Consider the following 17,859-nt stretch of genomic DNA (forward strand, 5'->3'; position numbering starts at 1 on the left):
TTCTATTTCTGTTGCTGCCGCTGCTGCTTGCCTTTTGTGTTGTGTAGTAGCTCTCGTATTTGCTCTACCATGCCCACGTTCATTGTAATCGGACATTCTTGTCTGTCTTCTACGGCTCGTACTAAACAACAAAGCGAAAAAACTTCTGCACAACTTTTTTCAGAAAGGGGCCGAACTGTGAAACAACAGCAAAAAAGGCCAATAAGACAATTTTTAATATGCATAAATCAAAGTAGCGATGCCAATAGCAGCAGCAGTAGCAGCAGCAGCCACGCCCATCGCCAGCAGTTGGCCTTTTAAATGGTCTGAATACATTGAAAACGAGTTAAAAAAGAATATCAGGAAGGAGGTGTAAGCGACTCTAAAGCCTTAAAGCCGTAAGGTATATATATTCTTGATCAAACGACAAGCTGAGTCAATCTGGCTATTTGTATGCATACACATTTCTAATAAAAGAGTCTAAGGTGTTCGGTATATCACAGTAAAGCCCTAAACATATTGAAACATCAGCTTTCAGCTAGGCTCAGGGTATCTTCTAGTCGGGCCCTAGCCACACTTCTATGTTTTTCCTTTTTATTTTTATCAAACGCTCAAAAACGGGATGTACACATGCGTCCGTCAGTCACTCAGTCAGTCAGCGAGTCACTCAGCGATATACTCACAAGCTTCCTGTTTCCTGCTCAGGGCTAAAAATGGCAACAGTGAGCTGACATCACGTTCGCTTAGCTGACATCTGCTTGTCCTGGTTGCCTGTCAATGGCTAAAAACTCAAAGTGAACTCGATGTCACAATTGTATTGACCCTTTTGGCCTCCATCTATTTGGCGAGATAACGGTTTGTGGCCAATGTTTCCGCGAGAGCTCAGTCTGAAGCTGAGCTTGAACTTTCCTGCTCCGCCTCTGCCTCCTGCTCCTGCGGTCCTGATCCAGCTGTTGTCGACAGCTCATCTAATCTGATGGGCGGCTCATCTGCTGGCTGACAATTCATTTGCTGCAGCTGTTGATGCATTGCGTCACATTACACAGCCACTTTGTGGCATGTAACCAGCAGCAACCGAAGTGACGCGCGCGCGTCACGCTGTGTAAATTACGTATACGCCGCGTGGATTTAAACTTTTTCCTATTTTTTTGGGATAACTTTTTTTTGCACATTGCTTAGCAAGTGCAGGGCTTAGCCTGGTAAGTTCCTAATATGTTGAAAGCAAGCACACACTGGCACACTCGCACACACCTGACTGTAAATCCCGCAGCTGGAATTTCGCAACGTTTTGGGACTTTTGACTGTGCCAAAAAACGTGCCAAAAGTCACGCTACATGGCCTAATGTCATTTGCATATTTATGCAACAAACTCTAACATTGCCTCTTCAAGCCCTTCACGTATTGCCCGCCCACCCATTGCTAAGCCACCCGCATTCTAGACCTTTTTTATGTATTTCTTTAGCTACAATATTTTTATTGTTGTGCTCGGGCAAATATTGAAATTGGAATACAAATTAAAAAGCTTTTAATGTAAACAGCCGTAAAGGTTCTCAGAACTCTGACCCAGCCACCCAGTCAGTTGGCCGGGCTAGCCTTTTATTTTTCAATTTTCTGCGTAAGTTTTCAAGCTAAACGGCCACGCCTACTTGTCGCTATATGTTTACTTTGTTGGGCGTGGGCCTAACAAAAGATGAAGAAGAGAACGAAGAAGAAAAGTGTATGCCTGCAGCCTTTTTGATATAAAAGTTCAAGCACCCCAACCTGCAACATAAAAAAAACCCCAAAAACAAAAAAATAAATAAATAAAATAACAAAATTAATATGCGCGCATCTGATTTGTGATGTTGGGCGGCATAAAATTGCAAACATGGGTCAAAAAAAGAGCCCGAAAAACATGAACTGAAGCTGCACTTCTAAAAATTTATAATTCATAAAAACTTGAATTCTATTATTCGAGAAATGTTGATTTGCTGTGAAAGTGCGTAAAAACTATACCAAAATTTGAATATTCATTTTGCTGTCTGATGGACAGCATCGTACTGAAGTTTTACATGCTATATAGAGATTTGTTCAAAAAGTTCAAAAATTGTGTATTTATACATGAATATTTATTCTCTTCCCTTCAAAGTAATCGCCATCAGACAATGAATAAAATAAAATAAAATAAATATCAAAAATGTTTAGCCGCTTCTTTGTTAGCGTCTTTCATCAACTCAATTATCCTTTCATGGTTTTCTTCAAGAAAAACTCACAGATGTGCAGGTCTGGCAATATGAGTGCTGCGGCATCATTACATTGTTTGTTTTGGGCCACAAATTTATAGACTGTGCTTCAATATTTGGAATTGGCCACAGTCGAAGACCAGCCAAAACATGTTCATAACAAATGTTAAAAATGAACGGAGTATTTAAAATTGCTGAGATTGTCGGCAAAAATAAGGCACATCAATATACCTATGCTATGATACAAATATATATATATATATATATATATATATATATATATATATATATATATATTGTGTAAAAAAGTCTTGGCATTGTCAAGTTGAACAAAGTGAGCTTAACAGTTTACCTTTGCTAGAGGTACGAATAAACGAATTTAAAAGGTTTCGCAGTCACAATTGCCAGTTTATCTTTTGCTCAACTGTCTGCTATATATATGTATATATAATTCAGTATATATATTCATATATATATATTCAATAAATACGTGTTTTATCTACTGTAGCAACCATCTTTGACTGCAAGCGTAAAACTTTAAAACAGGCCCACATATGGCAAAAGTCTGTCCTTTACTTTTAGTTTCTTACTCTTTTTTTGTCTTTTGGCCATGTGCGGGCCCAGCTGGGAATGTGAAATTGTGAAATTTTTGTGCCCTTTTTGCTTTGGCAAAAAAAAACAGCAAAAATTATGTCAGCGTGCACGTTGGCTGGCACACATGAAAGATACTCATGTTACGGATGCGGATACAGATACAAATGCGCTCGAATAGCTCGCTTGAACCATGACCAACAAATTTGTCATGGCCAAAAAAAAGACAGAGTGTGTGTGAGTGTGTGTATGTGTGTGTTATGCTTTAATTTTGCATTTCACAATTTTCATTTTCATTTTCATTTAAGCTAAATGTGCGCTGCCCCGCATTCTATGCTGCGTGCTCCACAAAGTAAACAGCAAAACAAACCGGGCCTCGACGACTAAATAAACAAGAGACACCAAGCAGGACGTAAACACATACCAAAACACCAACACACACAAACACACGCACACACACACATGTGTAAAAAAAACAAGTTTAGCATTTTACTTTGTTGTTAAGCTGAAGTATTGACCAGCTTCTGTTAGGCCGAGAGACAAAACTCAGTTACAGATACTTATATATATATATGTGTGTGTAGCTAAATATACGTATATACATATATATATGTTTATGCTATTTCAATATTTTTTTGACAATCTCTGTTGCAGTAGTTCAAAGGTCAAAGCGTGCGGACTTGAGGCAGAGGTGGAGCGAGAGGGCAGACGAAGGCCTTTTTGTAGCGTGTGTTTTGTGTTTGTATTGTAGCTGCCTATTGGCCCGCAGCACAGAGTGCGTATAATTATGGCAGCATAAACAACAACAGTGCACACACTCACACACACAAGCTCTGTTGGAGTTGAGGCAATTTGAACAGCTGCTTTCCATTTGCCTGCCTGCCTCCATATCCTTCGCGTATGCGTGTTAATGGATTTTACTGTTTTTGCAGCTTTCGCTTACAACTTTTTTTGTTGGTTGTTGTTTCTGTTGTTGGTGTTTTGTATTGCAGTTGCATAATTGAAAATTAATTATTTACAAATTGTTAAATTGGCAGACGCTTAACGTGCCACACGTTGCGCCAGAAGTTATCAATCAAAAGCTCTTTAACTGCCCGCTCGAATGAAACAATTGCATAATCGCAATAGATATTGAAACTGATATTATTAGCCACTCCGATACAGTTGTAACTGTTTATGAAGTTCGAATTGCTCAGCAATTTATAAGTGCAGATCGTTTAGCTAATGATTTCCAGTCTTAGTATTGAAATTTTGAATCGATTTCGGCGCAAGTCTTGCTTTATGATATATTTATAAGCTTAATCTTTTAATTAAAAAAAAAAATTATTTGTTTAATATAAATGCGCGTTGTTCTGAAAATATTTGAAATCCTAACTATTTTTATTTACTAAATACGCGCTAGATAAAATCTCTGATTTTCATCAGGATTCCTTATACTTACTTATACGTATTCGTATGAGTATACTTATACTTATACTTATACTTATACTTATACTTATACTTATACTTATACGGAGACTTATACGGAGACGGAGACGGAGACGGAGACTTATACTTAGACGGATACTTATACGGAGACGGAGACGGAGACGGAGACTTAGACGGAGACGGAGACGGATACTTAGACGGAGACGGATACTTAGACGGATACTTAGACTTATACGGAGACGGATACTTAGACGGAGACTTATACGGATAATTATACGGATACTTATACTTATACGGATACTTAACGGATACGGATACTTATACTTATACTTATACTTAGACTTATACGGAGACGGATAATTATACGGAGACGGATACGGATAATAGACGGAACGTATACTTAGACTTATACTTATACTTATACTTATACGTATACTTATACTTATACTTATACTTATACTTATACTTATACTTATACTTATACTTATACTTATACTTATACTTATACTTATACTTATACTTATACTTATACTTATACTTATACTTATACTTATACTTATACTTATACTTATATTTGTTCTTATACTTTTACTATTACTTTTCCTTTTATTTACTCTTATACTTATACCCATACCTTTAATAATTTTTATTCAAACTTACTTTGTTTCACGCCTTTCAATCGTCTTTATCTCCTCATATTTTGTAAAGCTTTCAACGTATTGCAAGAGTCTTTTGATAGTTTCCTTCACTTCTTTTCGCAGTCTCTGTTTGAATCAGTCGAAAGAGAGATGATGATTCGATTTAGGCAAGCAACACTGTATCTACACACATATTTATTTATCCAAGGTATATTCTTGGCTCTGGCTGAGCCTCAGCAATTCAATTCGCTCGCATTTGATTTATATTGGAATTTATTCCCTTGGCTGTGCTCACAAATTGATTGATTAATTCAATAAAGCGCTGATAGCAAGCTGACTGCATAACTTCAGCCGGCGCGCTGTTCCCTTTTATGGGCGCTCACTTTTTGGCCCTTTTGGCAGCAGTTTCACCTGTAAACAGACAACAAAAATGAATAGAAATAAATATCCATTTCAGAGATTGGCTTTTTATGCAACTGAAATTGGAACTGAATCTGAGACCGAACTGCGCTGCGCTGCGCTAAGCTGAGCTGAGTCGTAAGTGATTAGAGTAATGCACTAGCCATGAAATTTTAGTGCAGCGCTTGCAACACTTGCAACACTGGCAACAACTGCCATTAAGCGTAAACAGCAAAAGTCAATATAATAAACAAGTCGAGTTCAGCGTCAAGAGAGTCAAGCACAATTGTCCTCATTCTTCTACACGTCTAGCGAAATGGCATCCTGCTGACGCTCAATACAACTGAAATGGAGCACAGGCAAAAGAAAACTGTGTATTAACAAAGAGTGAATACCCTTATGAGACTACTTATAGATAATTGTATGATACTTGGTACTTGTATGATAACATATATATGCAACATTATAAAAGTCTTAGATGTAGGCAAGGGATGTATCTCAAAAAGCATAAAAGTATTAACTATTCTCTATATATTCTATCGCCATGACACACATATATATTTTTTTATGATATAGAATAGTTATCTCTAATATATATTCACTTTTAATACTCTCTTCTTATATATATATATATATATATATATATTATAATGTTTAGACATGTTATAATATATGCTGAAGAGCTTCGAGTGCATTGCACATTGCTTAGCATATTTGTAGTATCCTTGGCAAGGACATAAAAACAATTCGCTACTGTCAATATGTCACACTCAGAAGTACACATACGCACACACAGAGGACCTACAGTTAGAGTCGAAGGATAACAGCAATGTTGTTTGTATATGCTGCGCCTGTCGCTCGACTATGGTCTTTAATTTGCTTCTGCCGCCAGTATACGATAACAATAACCATAACCGTGGCCATAACCAAGACACACACACACACACACGCACGCACAGCATATCTATCGTGCATGAAATATGCGAATGGAATTGATATTGATGCAAATGAAAAATGTCAACTATTCGCGCGAGTAACAAACTGCGAGCAACGCTGTCACATGCAGCAACACTGTGTGTGTGTGTGTGTGTGTAACATGGTAACGCTAGCGACTTTGTGTGTGCCCATGCTTCCCATGTTTATTTATTCATTACAAGTAATACGCGCATGCCTTGTGACACGCCCCCTTGCAGCTGTGTAATGTAATATTTTTGTACATTTTATATGCATGTCATTTGGCAAGCTGCATTTTAACAAAAAGCACAGAAAAAGGACATGTATAAAAAGTGCTGCGAGCGAAAATTGTAAAAATATGATTAAGACATGGCAGCAGGTGCTGCCTCGCCAGATAACAGGGGCGTCGCTAAAAGGAGCCAACCACGCGCAATGTTCATTTGTACGTTGAGTAAAAAGCATAAATAATTCTGCATTAAACTAATGAAAAGTTGGCCAAAGCATATGCTGCTCTATAAGAGCATTACACAGACTATCACTAGTTCGCGTTCCAGTAGTCTCCCTCTCACTCTTGCTGTATATATATATATATATATCTGTCTCTACTTTGACTTGCTCACTAAGCTGCGGCTAAGCTGTTTTAAAAAGCGCAAGAACATTTTAAAGTTTTTCTCTTTCATAACGATATAGACAAATGCTACAAACGAATTACTGAAGATTAAACAGGCTAATCATGTCTAAGACTATATTAACAGAGTAAACAGAATTCCTATCGTGTCTGATACTTGAACATAAAACTATAATCAAAACTTTATTCATTTAATTTAGTTGAATAAGATTTCTGAAAATGCAAATCCATTTCATTTAAAAGTCTTTCTGTAAGTCATGTATCATGCAGATATGCTTCTTTGTTTCGGCATTTATGCCCAATGAATTTGCAAGCAATTAAAGTTAGGACTACACAAATTCTCATCCACTTTCTCTTATCACATTTTTGCCTCTGCCTTTTTATTTATTGAAGACAAAATTGTATTTTTTAAAAGAAAATGAAATTAAAGAATTATGAATTCCATGTGCTGCACACTTATTTGGCAAACAACTATTGACCGGAAATTCATATTTACTAACAAAAAAAACACTATTAAGCCAAACCTTTGTTTATAAAATACAAAAATATGTAAACAGCCCAAATTCCTTGGAGTATTTATGCCAAGCAAATTTGCCAGGAATTGCTGTAAATTTTTTTTCTTTTCGTTTTGTTGTTAAAATAAATATTTGAAACGTTTGTTGATATTTTTGCATAAACAAGTTCAAAAGTTCAACAATTTCTTTGAATGGCAGACATATGTTGTTAATATTTAAGAGCACTTACGCATATATTTATATAGAAGTATATATATGCGTTACGCATGTATGTGTAGCTCTCAATTAAAGCCAACTGCAAACTGTTTCTGACTCTTGCTACGCATATTCATGACTCGCATCAAGTGATTCCAGTTTACAATTTTGCAGGCTATTCATGTGGGCGTATTTATGCTTAAATATGAGTGTACACACAGAGGGTGTCCACAGAGAAGGAGAGAGATCTGATAGCTGTTTATATGTTTGTGGCATGGACATTCAAACAGTAAACATTTCAACAAGCTTTCATATCAGCACCGGGCAAAGCGAAGAGTCGCGTCGGCTGGACCGTAAATTACAAGCGAAAGCGCCAATTAATCATACGCACTGTTTGCCCAACCATGGCGAGGTCAAACGCAGAAACAGTAAAGCAAAAAAGCCAGAGAGATGGAGGCGGACAGCAAAGTAGACCACGCCCCCCTACCGTATAATAGCGCACATTTTATAAATAGTCAAACCAATTTCAACAGAATGCATTCATTTGGCCATATATTTTCATATTGTTATTGATGTGCAACATTATCTCTTTGATATCGTTTGAGATGTGTTGGGAATAGGGTATGTTGAAGTCTATAGAGGACTTTGGTCTAAAGATTGGTTGGTTCTTTTACTAGTTAAGATCTGAAAACTTCTAAACTTCTCAACTTTCTATTCATTTGCCTTGATAACAACCTTCTCTTGTATTTAAACATTTATATCTAGATTACAGGGTATCTGCTCGCAAATCCTTTATCTATTTATATTCTATATTTATTTCTATTCATCAAATTGCTCACTGATAATTTTCTATCAACTTTTCCCTTTAAGCACTTCCATGCAGCTTACAGGGTATCTGTTCGTCTACCACTTAATGCCTTTCCATTTTCATTTTTGGTCGTCTATTAAATAAAATTAATTTGCATGTTGTGTGGCTAAATGCGTTTATTAAAAATAATAAATGCAATTGCATAAATTTTCCACAATGCTGCAGTTTATGAAAATTGCCAACAGGTGGCGCCAGCTACCTGTGTGTGCGTGTGTCAGTTACGAGCAGTTCATGTACAACACGCACTCCGTCCATAAATTGAATATAAACACAGGCAGCTGGTCCATTCTGGCGTAGGTCCTGCTGTAGCCCATTCCCCCTTGACCTGCTCACCTGCAAGGTAGTCGAAAACGTTGCTCTGTGGTCCTGTGCGCATAGAAATTCATGAATTTTAAAGGCGGCACATCAAATGGGCGACCGTCGAGTCTTTTGGCCTCACTGTCTGTTTGCTGTCATGTCACATCCTGTTGTGTTGTGTCCATTATGATGTTATCAAACACACACACCCGCACACGCACACACACACTCACCTCCTGCTGTGATTCACACATCACACACACACACACACATTAGACTTAGATTGACAATTCTGCTAATTTTGTACTCAAATGTAATTTACGCTCAAATTACATTTCCAACTTGCTGCTCAGATTACATTTTGACCAAGCCACGTCCTGTCGGTCCTGTCGGACCTGTCGTCTGTCCTGTCTCTCGGTTTGCTCTGTGTAAACCCCCTTCCCAACGAAATTGTATTACCAATTCTAATTTATTTGTCGTTTAACTGTTGCCCATTTGAGCGCCCGTAGACCAGGCGATTGTGTTGCTGCTACACAGCATCCATAGCTAATATTGAACATATGCAGACACATATAACATATATAGAGATATATATATCTAAAAACTTTGACAGATACTGAAACCTTATTGATGGCTTGCCTGATTGATGATCGATTTGGCTAACAGAAATTTTACTGCTGCCTGCAAAACAACTTCACAAGTTCGAGGTATTTCTGTGTACATGAGGCAAATCAATTTTGCACCGAAAATTCAGAAAAATGGCGACAAATTCTGTGCCAATTGCAACGCAGCTGCAACAGATTCTGTGCAGCAGCTCTAATTGAATTTTTTTTATCGAAAACTTTGTGCAGCAAAAAAGAATATCATTTCATCAATCGGCACAGCAATATTTCTCGCAGCTCAACGCAATGTGATTAGGAAAATCCAATTGATTTCCACTGACTGCGCTAAGTGGCAGAAGAGAAAAGTGTTTTACGTATGCAAGGAAAACTTTGATATCTTTTTTTTTTGGCAATTAAATGGGAGTTTGCATTAGGCATTTCGAGTTGCTGGATTATGAAGTCTGTTTAAGGTTAATTTAGATGTGTGGGGCAAGCTATGAAATAGCAGCCAACTGCCTATTAAAACCCATCCTAATATGCTCTTTACTCATCTAGTCATCTAGTCTACCTTTGCTCTAAAACCAACTTGAGCTCTGTAAACAACTCTTGAGCTGAGTTCTTCTTCGCTTTCAGTGACTGTTACCTGCTATATAAGCTCGCACCTGCTGCAGCGCTGATTCAGTTGCATTCCAGAGCTCGGGCTGGTCAGTCGCTCAGTGCAGTGTTGTTTAGTGTAGTCGAGTGTAGAGTGTGTTTGTGTATACACTCAATTACCTACTTAAACTAAGTATTCTTTAAACAATTTGTAAACTCAATAAACAATTAGTAATAATTAAATAATAATAACAATATTAATGATTGAAATGATTATAATCATGTTAATAATACAATAGGTGTTTATTAACAGATGATGATAATCATAATGATGTTTGTTAAAATAATAAATGATTTAATGAATAGAATATTGATGTTAGGAATGAAATTATTATAATGATGTTTAAAGTGATGAACATAATAATGATCTTCATTATCAAAATTATTATGCTAAAGACTATAATAATTATATATAATTAATTAATTATAATACAGTAATTTAATTAATAAGTATACCTTAATTAATTATCATCAATTAATCAGGTACAGTTGGAAATTAAGAGAAAGAAGGTGAGAGGTGGAATGAGAGAAGAATTCATCTCTTCTTCTATTCGAGAGGGAGAGAAAGAGGGAGAAAGATAATGAAAGCGATGAAGCTGACAAAAGATAGATAAGGAAAAAGAAACAGAGAGTGAGATGGAAATTAAGAGAGATATCGAGCGAGAGCAAGTGAGAAAGAGTAGAATGCGATTGAAAACGTAAGAGAGAGAAGGAGATAGAGATTAAGAGCCACATCTGCTGCGAGAGATAAAGCGAGAGTGACAGCAATGCCGCTGACTATAATTAAGCCAAGGCTACTGAAGCAAGGCTGCGAGCGAGAGATAGAGAGCTATAGCTAGATCTAAAAAGGAAAGAGTTAAAAGCAAGAGTGCAAGTGGAACACAGAACCACAGCTAGAGCGCTGCAGATCGATATAACACGGTACTTAAAAGTTAAAATAGTGAATATACCTTTCAAATCCCCTCCACACTAGTCCTGAATTTCTAAATTTATTCAATTGAAGCAGTAATTGCGAAATATATTTCTTTTTCGATACCTAAGCAAACACAAGAGACCGAATCGCTTGCTTATTCAATGACCAATCCAAACCCAAAGAGTCCTTCAGCACAATAGCCAAACACTTCTCTGATTTCGCTTCATTTCAGTTTCGTTTTAATTAATGCCAAACCTAAGCAAATATTTTTGCAAATGTTTTTCATTGTTTTTAGCGTTCGCGCTCTCCATCCAGCAATTGAGTATAGCTTTTGCCTGAAATATAATCAGCTTTGCGGAATGTAGAGCAATATCAGATTTCGCGTTACACTTTATAATGACAGCGCAGAGAGCGTGCAAATTAAAATATTACGTATACGCCGCGTTTTATTTTTGTTTCATCTATGCAAAGCGAAGTTCTTTTTTATTGCTGCTGCATTTGACAAACTGCACGGCAGGAGTTGCGCGTCATTGCCATTCATCGCGGCCCACGGCTGAGGTGTTCTGACAATGGGCGTGGCAGTTGTCGAGTGGAAGCAACAAATGAACATGCGCGCGTATGATGGAGCGCTTGGCAATGGCAACGCAATGACGACACTTGAAATTGTTTTGCGCGTGTTTTTCCAGCTAGCGCCGCGACCCCCTCTCCCACGTATGCTCAGGACACATTCATCAAAACGCTGGCGACATTCATCACGTCATTCATGTCAACATCAACATCACGAGAATGTCGCCAGGTTCAGCGTCATTTTCATTGTCTCTATCAACGTTTAGACTACGCTTACTTGAAGTTTATAGCTTTTGCCACAAGGCAGAGGCAGCTGAGCTGCCTGTCGAGTTAAAGCACTGAGCGAAAAAGGGGATATGAAATATATGTATATACAATCTTAGGTAACAAATTGAAGTAGTTAATAAGGTTTTTTAGAAGGGGAAAAATATATTATGATAGTGATAGGATATGATATGATATGAGATATGAGATATGCATGACTATAGAGCTGGTAATACAATTTATATAAACTCGCTTATAATACCACAATTCCTTAAATCTGATACTTGATTGAACAAATTGGATATTTGAGCTGCTTGAAATCTGAGTTGAGATGAGCAGAGCTTAGAGGACAAACGTATGCCATGCCACAAACACCTTTGTTATGTATTTATACAACACTCATGCATAGCCAGATCAATATAAAAGCAAATATATGTTTGCCACGCCCACTTAGCCCTATTCACAATAGCTAAGCTGCAGCAAAAGCTATTGAGCCATTTTCAGTTACATTTCTTACTCAAGTTGCGGTATTTCATAGTCAAGAACTATGATTAAACTTATCTGTCTCACTCAAGTTAGGGTACATCACAGTCGCATTTCTGCTATTTCCAGCTAAAATTTATAGTCAAGTGAGGGTAGCTGCTAGTCTATCATATAAACTGCCTAAGAAATCTCTAACAACTCAGCTAATAACTTACTTAAGGTCGTCCATTAACATCTTGTATTACTCTTAAAGTTAAGGTATATCAAAGTCGCATAAGTCATTAATTTCTTGCGTTTCGACATGGTTTTTATTTCTGATTGCTAGAAAATAAGATTAATTAGTTCAACCTGTAACTGTAGCTGAGGGCAAAAGTTGTTGCTGAAACATAACTGTGGCTAAAAACTGAAGCCGACACAGGAGAACCAGCAGCAGAAGAAGAAGCAAAAGCAGAAGATGAAGAAGCTGTAAGAAAAATGTTGATGTTGGGCGATTTTCCTGGGACGCAACTCAAAGGCAAACACCTGAGATTTCCGTTTCCGCTGGGACTGTTGGAAAATGTTGTTGCTCGCTACGCTTTGTTTCGTTATGCTCTACCTATCTTTCTTTCCCTCTTTCTCTCTCTCTCTCTCTCTCTCTATGTGTCTCTGTCTTTCTCGCTCTATATGTCTGTCTTTGTTGCATGTCGTGTATTCTGTGCTGTTGCGTTTCCTGTTGCCTTGCCAATATCCGCTAACCGTTTACCTTTGCTTTTACCCTTACTCTTGGCTTGAGCTTTACGTTTACTGTTTAGCGTGTAGCCTTAGCCTTAGCCTTACCGTTAGCTTTATCTGCCGCCTGTTTTGTCATTGTTACTGCCCCATAGCCTGTTCGCTCGCCCCTAATTTATTTATGTTGTCAAATTACACGACATAAATGAATCAATGGCTCCTGCGGCAATTGCCCAATAACCAGAGCCAGGTCACATTATTCTGCCAAGGACACCTGAACGGAGCTGTACGTGTGTGCGTGTCGCTCGCTCGCTCACTCTCTCTCTCTGTCTCTGTCTCTCTCGCTCTCTGTGTTTTTGCGGCTGCCATTTTCAATTTGTGCTGCAGCTGCGGCTGACTTATTATGAAAAATTGTGCATTGATTAATACAAGCAGGCAGCGGGGCGTGGCAGCAGCTACTCATAATAACTACACACACACACACACTTATATGGCTTGGTACGTGCTGATTGCACTTGGCCTCGCTGATTGCAGCCTTGTTTTGGCAGTTGACATTATTTAAGCCAAGCAGCATGGGAAAGCTCTGGCCAAACCAAATTGCCAAATACTTGAACACATAAATCAATTAATTCTAAATGTCAGTTTACATTGTAAACATAAACAAACACACACTCACACGCACAACCACAAATCTTGATCAAATGTAGCTAGCGTCACAGCGGGTCGTCGCTTGCTTCTTCCATTCAAGTGCTACAAATAGAGCCCTAAAACAGATAAGGCAATATACATACGCATACATATAGATATATTTGTATGTACATATACTTATGGCAAGTTTCACACCATGCGACCGCACGCAGCTGTGAGGCACTGTCAATAGACTGCCTTTTATCTATGTAGTTGTTGTTGTTGTTCTCTATCTTCTTCTTCTTCTTGTTCGGTTGGTTAGTGCCACATCATTTAATGAAGCGTTCGCATTGTTATTTACTTCAGCTTTCAATATGTGGGCGGCTCTTTTTTTTTCTCTCTTTTTTCAATTTTTTTTGCCATTTTTATTAATGGTTCCCGTGCGTTTTCAATACTGAAACCGAAGACCCTATGTAAAGCACGTAGCCGTAGCAGAAGAAAATAATAATAATAATATGTCTCTTTAGCCACAATAGGCTTTAGCTCGTGGCATGTACATAAATTTGAACTTGAGTGTCTTAAGTATATGAAATTTATGCGGCGTGACTTTAAAGCGCAATTTATCTAAGTTAAAAACATGTTATTGAACATTTTACAACACTTCATTTTAGAGACGAACTTAGAGCACTGAAAAGTTTCTTGAAACTAAAATCTATTTATATTTAAAATGTATTTAAATCTGTAAAATTTTGCCTACTATTTTAGCATGGGATCCACGTAGCTACTAAACTTAACGAAACATTTTACAACACTGGTTTCTTCTAGATTTATTTATAATGACTAAAAAGCGAATTTAAATTTAATGAACATTTTGCAACACTGTTTTTGAGACACAGACTTCTAATACTATCAAGTCTCATTATACCATATATATATACCTAAAATAATGTTGTGCAAGCTCTATTCGACGTTTTACAGCACTAGTTTCTTAAAGGCAAGACTTCTAGTATTAAAAAGACCTAAAAGTTCTAAAAAGTATATTCCTGAAATCAAGTGTTTTTTAACAACATACGCTCAGAATTGTAAAATGCTTAGAATTCGAAATTAGTGTTGTAAAGTTATCAAAACTAATTTGTACTCACAATATTTGCTCTCTAGGGCTGCAGCATTTTATGATTTTCAATTTATGGTCTATCTACAATTTGCATAATATGTTGAAGTGCCACATAAAACGTTTATGGCTGGCATTTTACAACACTGCGCCTGATAAACGTTATGCTAATGTAGCTGTTAACAGCTTTAAAGGTAGCTGTTAAATGAGGCGTAAATTCGTTAAGCGTTCAAGGTTATCTGAATTAAATTAAAGTGTAAAAACTTCAAGGCATAAAACGAGGTTATTTTTTACAAAAACTCAAGATTTATCGCTACTCGACATATTTTATTTACAAGCATGTGGAATTAAGCTTAAAACGCTGTCAGCGTATGCTCATAATGCCATCAAGTCTAATTGAAAACGGTATTAAACAACAATTTGGTATAATCCATACGAATTTATGTACATGACACATAAAGAACAACGCGGCCAAAACTTGGGCGGAAGTGAAAGAAAACTGAGCAGACGAAGAAGAAGATAGAGCGACGACAGCAGCAGAAATAATTACGCAAACTCACAGAAAGATATATAAATATATTTGTGTGTGTGTATAAAAGAGCTATAAAAATGAATACAGTCAATATATGCAAAGGAAAGGACGAAAGGACATAAGGAAGCCAGCTGATAAAGCAGCTGTTGACCCAAGCTGTAGTTTGTAATAATACCCTGTAGGCCTGAACGAGCTGAAAAAGATGAGCTTGACTGCACTTGGGGAAACGAAGTGCAAATTGGACATAGGATATTTTAAAAGAGTTTTCAGTGCTTGGAAATCTGAAAGTAGAAATCTGATAAATATATGACTTAAGACATCTATAGTGTTGACATGTATAGTGTTGGAAAACCAGTGTTGCAAAGTTATTGAAAATGCTTATAAGCAACGCGTGTCCCACAACAACTCAAGCCGTTGGCTAATTATGTCCTTTTATATTCCTGGTGCCATCCAATAGTTATACCATTAAATACTTTGCAATTCATTTCATTTCATAATGTATACAGCCTTTTCATAATTACACAGCACTTGCTAGTCGGGCATTGCCAGCAGCTCCTCACTCGCCTTTTGGCCCAATATGTAACTGTTAAAATGAAACTTTATGCCAGGCCTTTCATTACCCATTTGTTTCTTGTGTGGCCAACGGACGAGCGATAAGTGATATAAAATGAGCTTGCGGCTTAAGTTATGTTGCTTCACCTTCGTCCTCTGAGCCCTGATCCCGGTCACGCCCATTTGAGGCAAGTTAAGCAGCTTGCGGTCGTGTAAATTCATTTAGCAAACTGGCTAAAGAATGCTTGCGACCATTGCGACCGAAAAGTTTTTAAGATTTAGTTCAAGTCTCCACGTTGGCTCAGCTACTTCACAATTCATCAAAATGTATGTGGGGGCCACTAGGTGCGGGGGAGGCGTGGCATGTTACGTGCACTTTCACTCTGGGCCAAGGGTCTTGTGAATGCTACAAAAATTGTATAAAACTTTTAGCCAGTCGCATTCAATGTGTGTGTGTGTGTGTCTGAGTGTGTGTGTGTCTCTATATAAATTGTTGTCAAACTGTAGCCAAAACATTTCAAGACGTTGAAAATTTCTGTTGTGAAAAGTTTTGTCCAGTTATTTAATTGAATTTAGCACCCGAAGGCGTTGTGGCCATTCCCGCTCGCCCCCTTGACCCCCTCTATCTCTGCCTGTTTGCTTCTATATTGTATTTATTTTGTTATTTGCGCGCTTAGATTTGTCCTTCTACAACCACCCGTGCCGCCCTCTTCCACAGCCACCCGCAGCCAACGAAAATGATGTGGCCAAAAAGCTTTTGAGGCCATGTGAACTGCTGCTGTTGCTGTTTTGCTGTTGCATTTGCAGCAAAGTTTCTATGGCTGTTTATTAAAGAGCTAAGCGCACTTAATAAGCTTATGTACGGCTATGGCCCCAGTGTTGGGCATTGGCGCGTGACCCGTTGCTCCGACCAGTGTTGGGCAGCTCAAATGCTTGCCCATTCAATTTACAAAACAATTCAAATTACATAGAAACTCAAAAATGCCTTAGACTTTGCCTTTGACTTCGCCTTCATTCAACCATCATTTGCTGTTGCCCCTTTGCTGCAGCTCTTCGCTTTCAGCAGGGGCAGATAGAGCGAGAGAGATAGAGAGAGTCCATAGCGCTGCTGGAATGCGTTTTTAAAATAATATTGCATAACTGTCAGGCACAGCCGTCAGTACGCCGTGCACCATGGCCTACGTGTCTATCATATTAAGTACAAGCAAAGGTAGAACCAAATTCTAGAGAACTTTTGTATTTGCTGTAAGGTCTAAGACTACGTTATCAATAAACATCAGAATGTTATTGCACAAAGCTATGCTATGCAAATAAATAACAAATAAAAAACTTTAGGTAGGCAAATAACAGAATTGTCTTATAACATAAGTCTGTTATTGCACAACTTTGAACTGTGTAGATAACAGAGTGAGCTGTTATGTGTATAGCAGAGTAATGTTAGTCTGCACATATAACAGAAGAATGTTATTGTACATAGCTGAATGATGTAAATAACATAAGGATGATACACCACAAAGGTGAACTATGTAGATAACAGAATTACTAGGCTGTTATGATAATAGAATGTTATTCCATAAAGTTATACTAATGTAGATAACAGTGTTAGGTATTGTTACTTTAACTAAGAATTCTCTCGTAAAACGTAGCTACTTAACCCACTGTGCGCGTGCCAGAACAAATGCAAGAAATAACTCAACGTTTACTTGAATTGCTTTAGTATGAGTGCGCTTATGTTTGAGTGTATTTGTGTGTGTGTGTGTGTTTGCGTGCAAACATTTTAATTGCACAAACATAAGTACAACAAATCGAGTGTCTGGAGAGAGAGCAGCTTGCCTTGCAGCAGAAGACAGGAGTGCATTTTACTGCATAATTCGTTTGGCATTTAATCGGATTTGGGAGCGTGTGCAAGGCAGAAGTTTCAGAGTCTGCGAGTCGAAATTCGAATCCTTTTGGTAAGCAACGACAACTGAAACGCTTTGGGCTTCATTAATATGCGTAAAACGCAACGGAAACCACGCCGGATTTAATAATATTAAAACGACGACGATGACGATGACGACGTCTGGCACAACCTTCGTTTACCACTTAACGAAATATGATGGCTGTGGCTGATGTGTGTGTGTGTGTGCGAG

General features: G+C 37.8%; 1 protein-coding gene and 1 long non-coding RNA gene across 8 annotated transcripts in view; one reads left to right on the forward strand and one right to left on the reverse strand.

Moving 5' to 3' along the window:
* LOC111593947 overlaps positions 1–14,185 on the reverse strand; it is a 68,093-nt gene extending 53,908 nt beyond the window's left edge. For both annotated transcript variants that reach the window (XR_002751077.2, XR_002751076.2), the window contains exons 1-3: positions 13,725–14,185; positions 13,582–13,669; positions 4,881–5,269 (exon numbers count right to left, since the gene is read on the reverse strand). This is a non-coding gene — a long non-coding RNA (uncharacterized LOC111593947). The remainder of the gene's footprint in view (positions 1–4,880; positions 5,270–13,581; positions 13,670–13,724) is intronic.
* Positions 1–17,859, forward strand: part of LOC111593945 (pneumococcal serine-rich repeat protein) — a 91,352-nt gene that overhangs the window by 58,337 nt on the left and 15,156 nt on the right. The window lies entirely within an intron of this gene.

This window comes from Drosophila hydei, unplaced genomic scaffold (genome assembly GCF_003285905.1).
Source record: "Drosophila hydei strain 15085-1641.00,03,60 unplaced genomic scaffold, DhydRS2 tig00008122-arrow-pilon, whole genome shotgun sequence".
NCBI lineage: Eukaryota > Metazoa > Arthropoda > Insecta > Diptera > Drosophilidae > Drosophila > Drosophila hydei.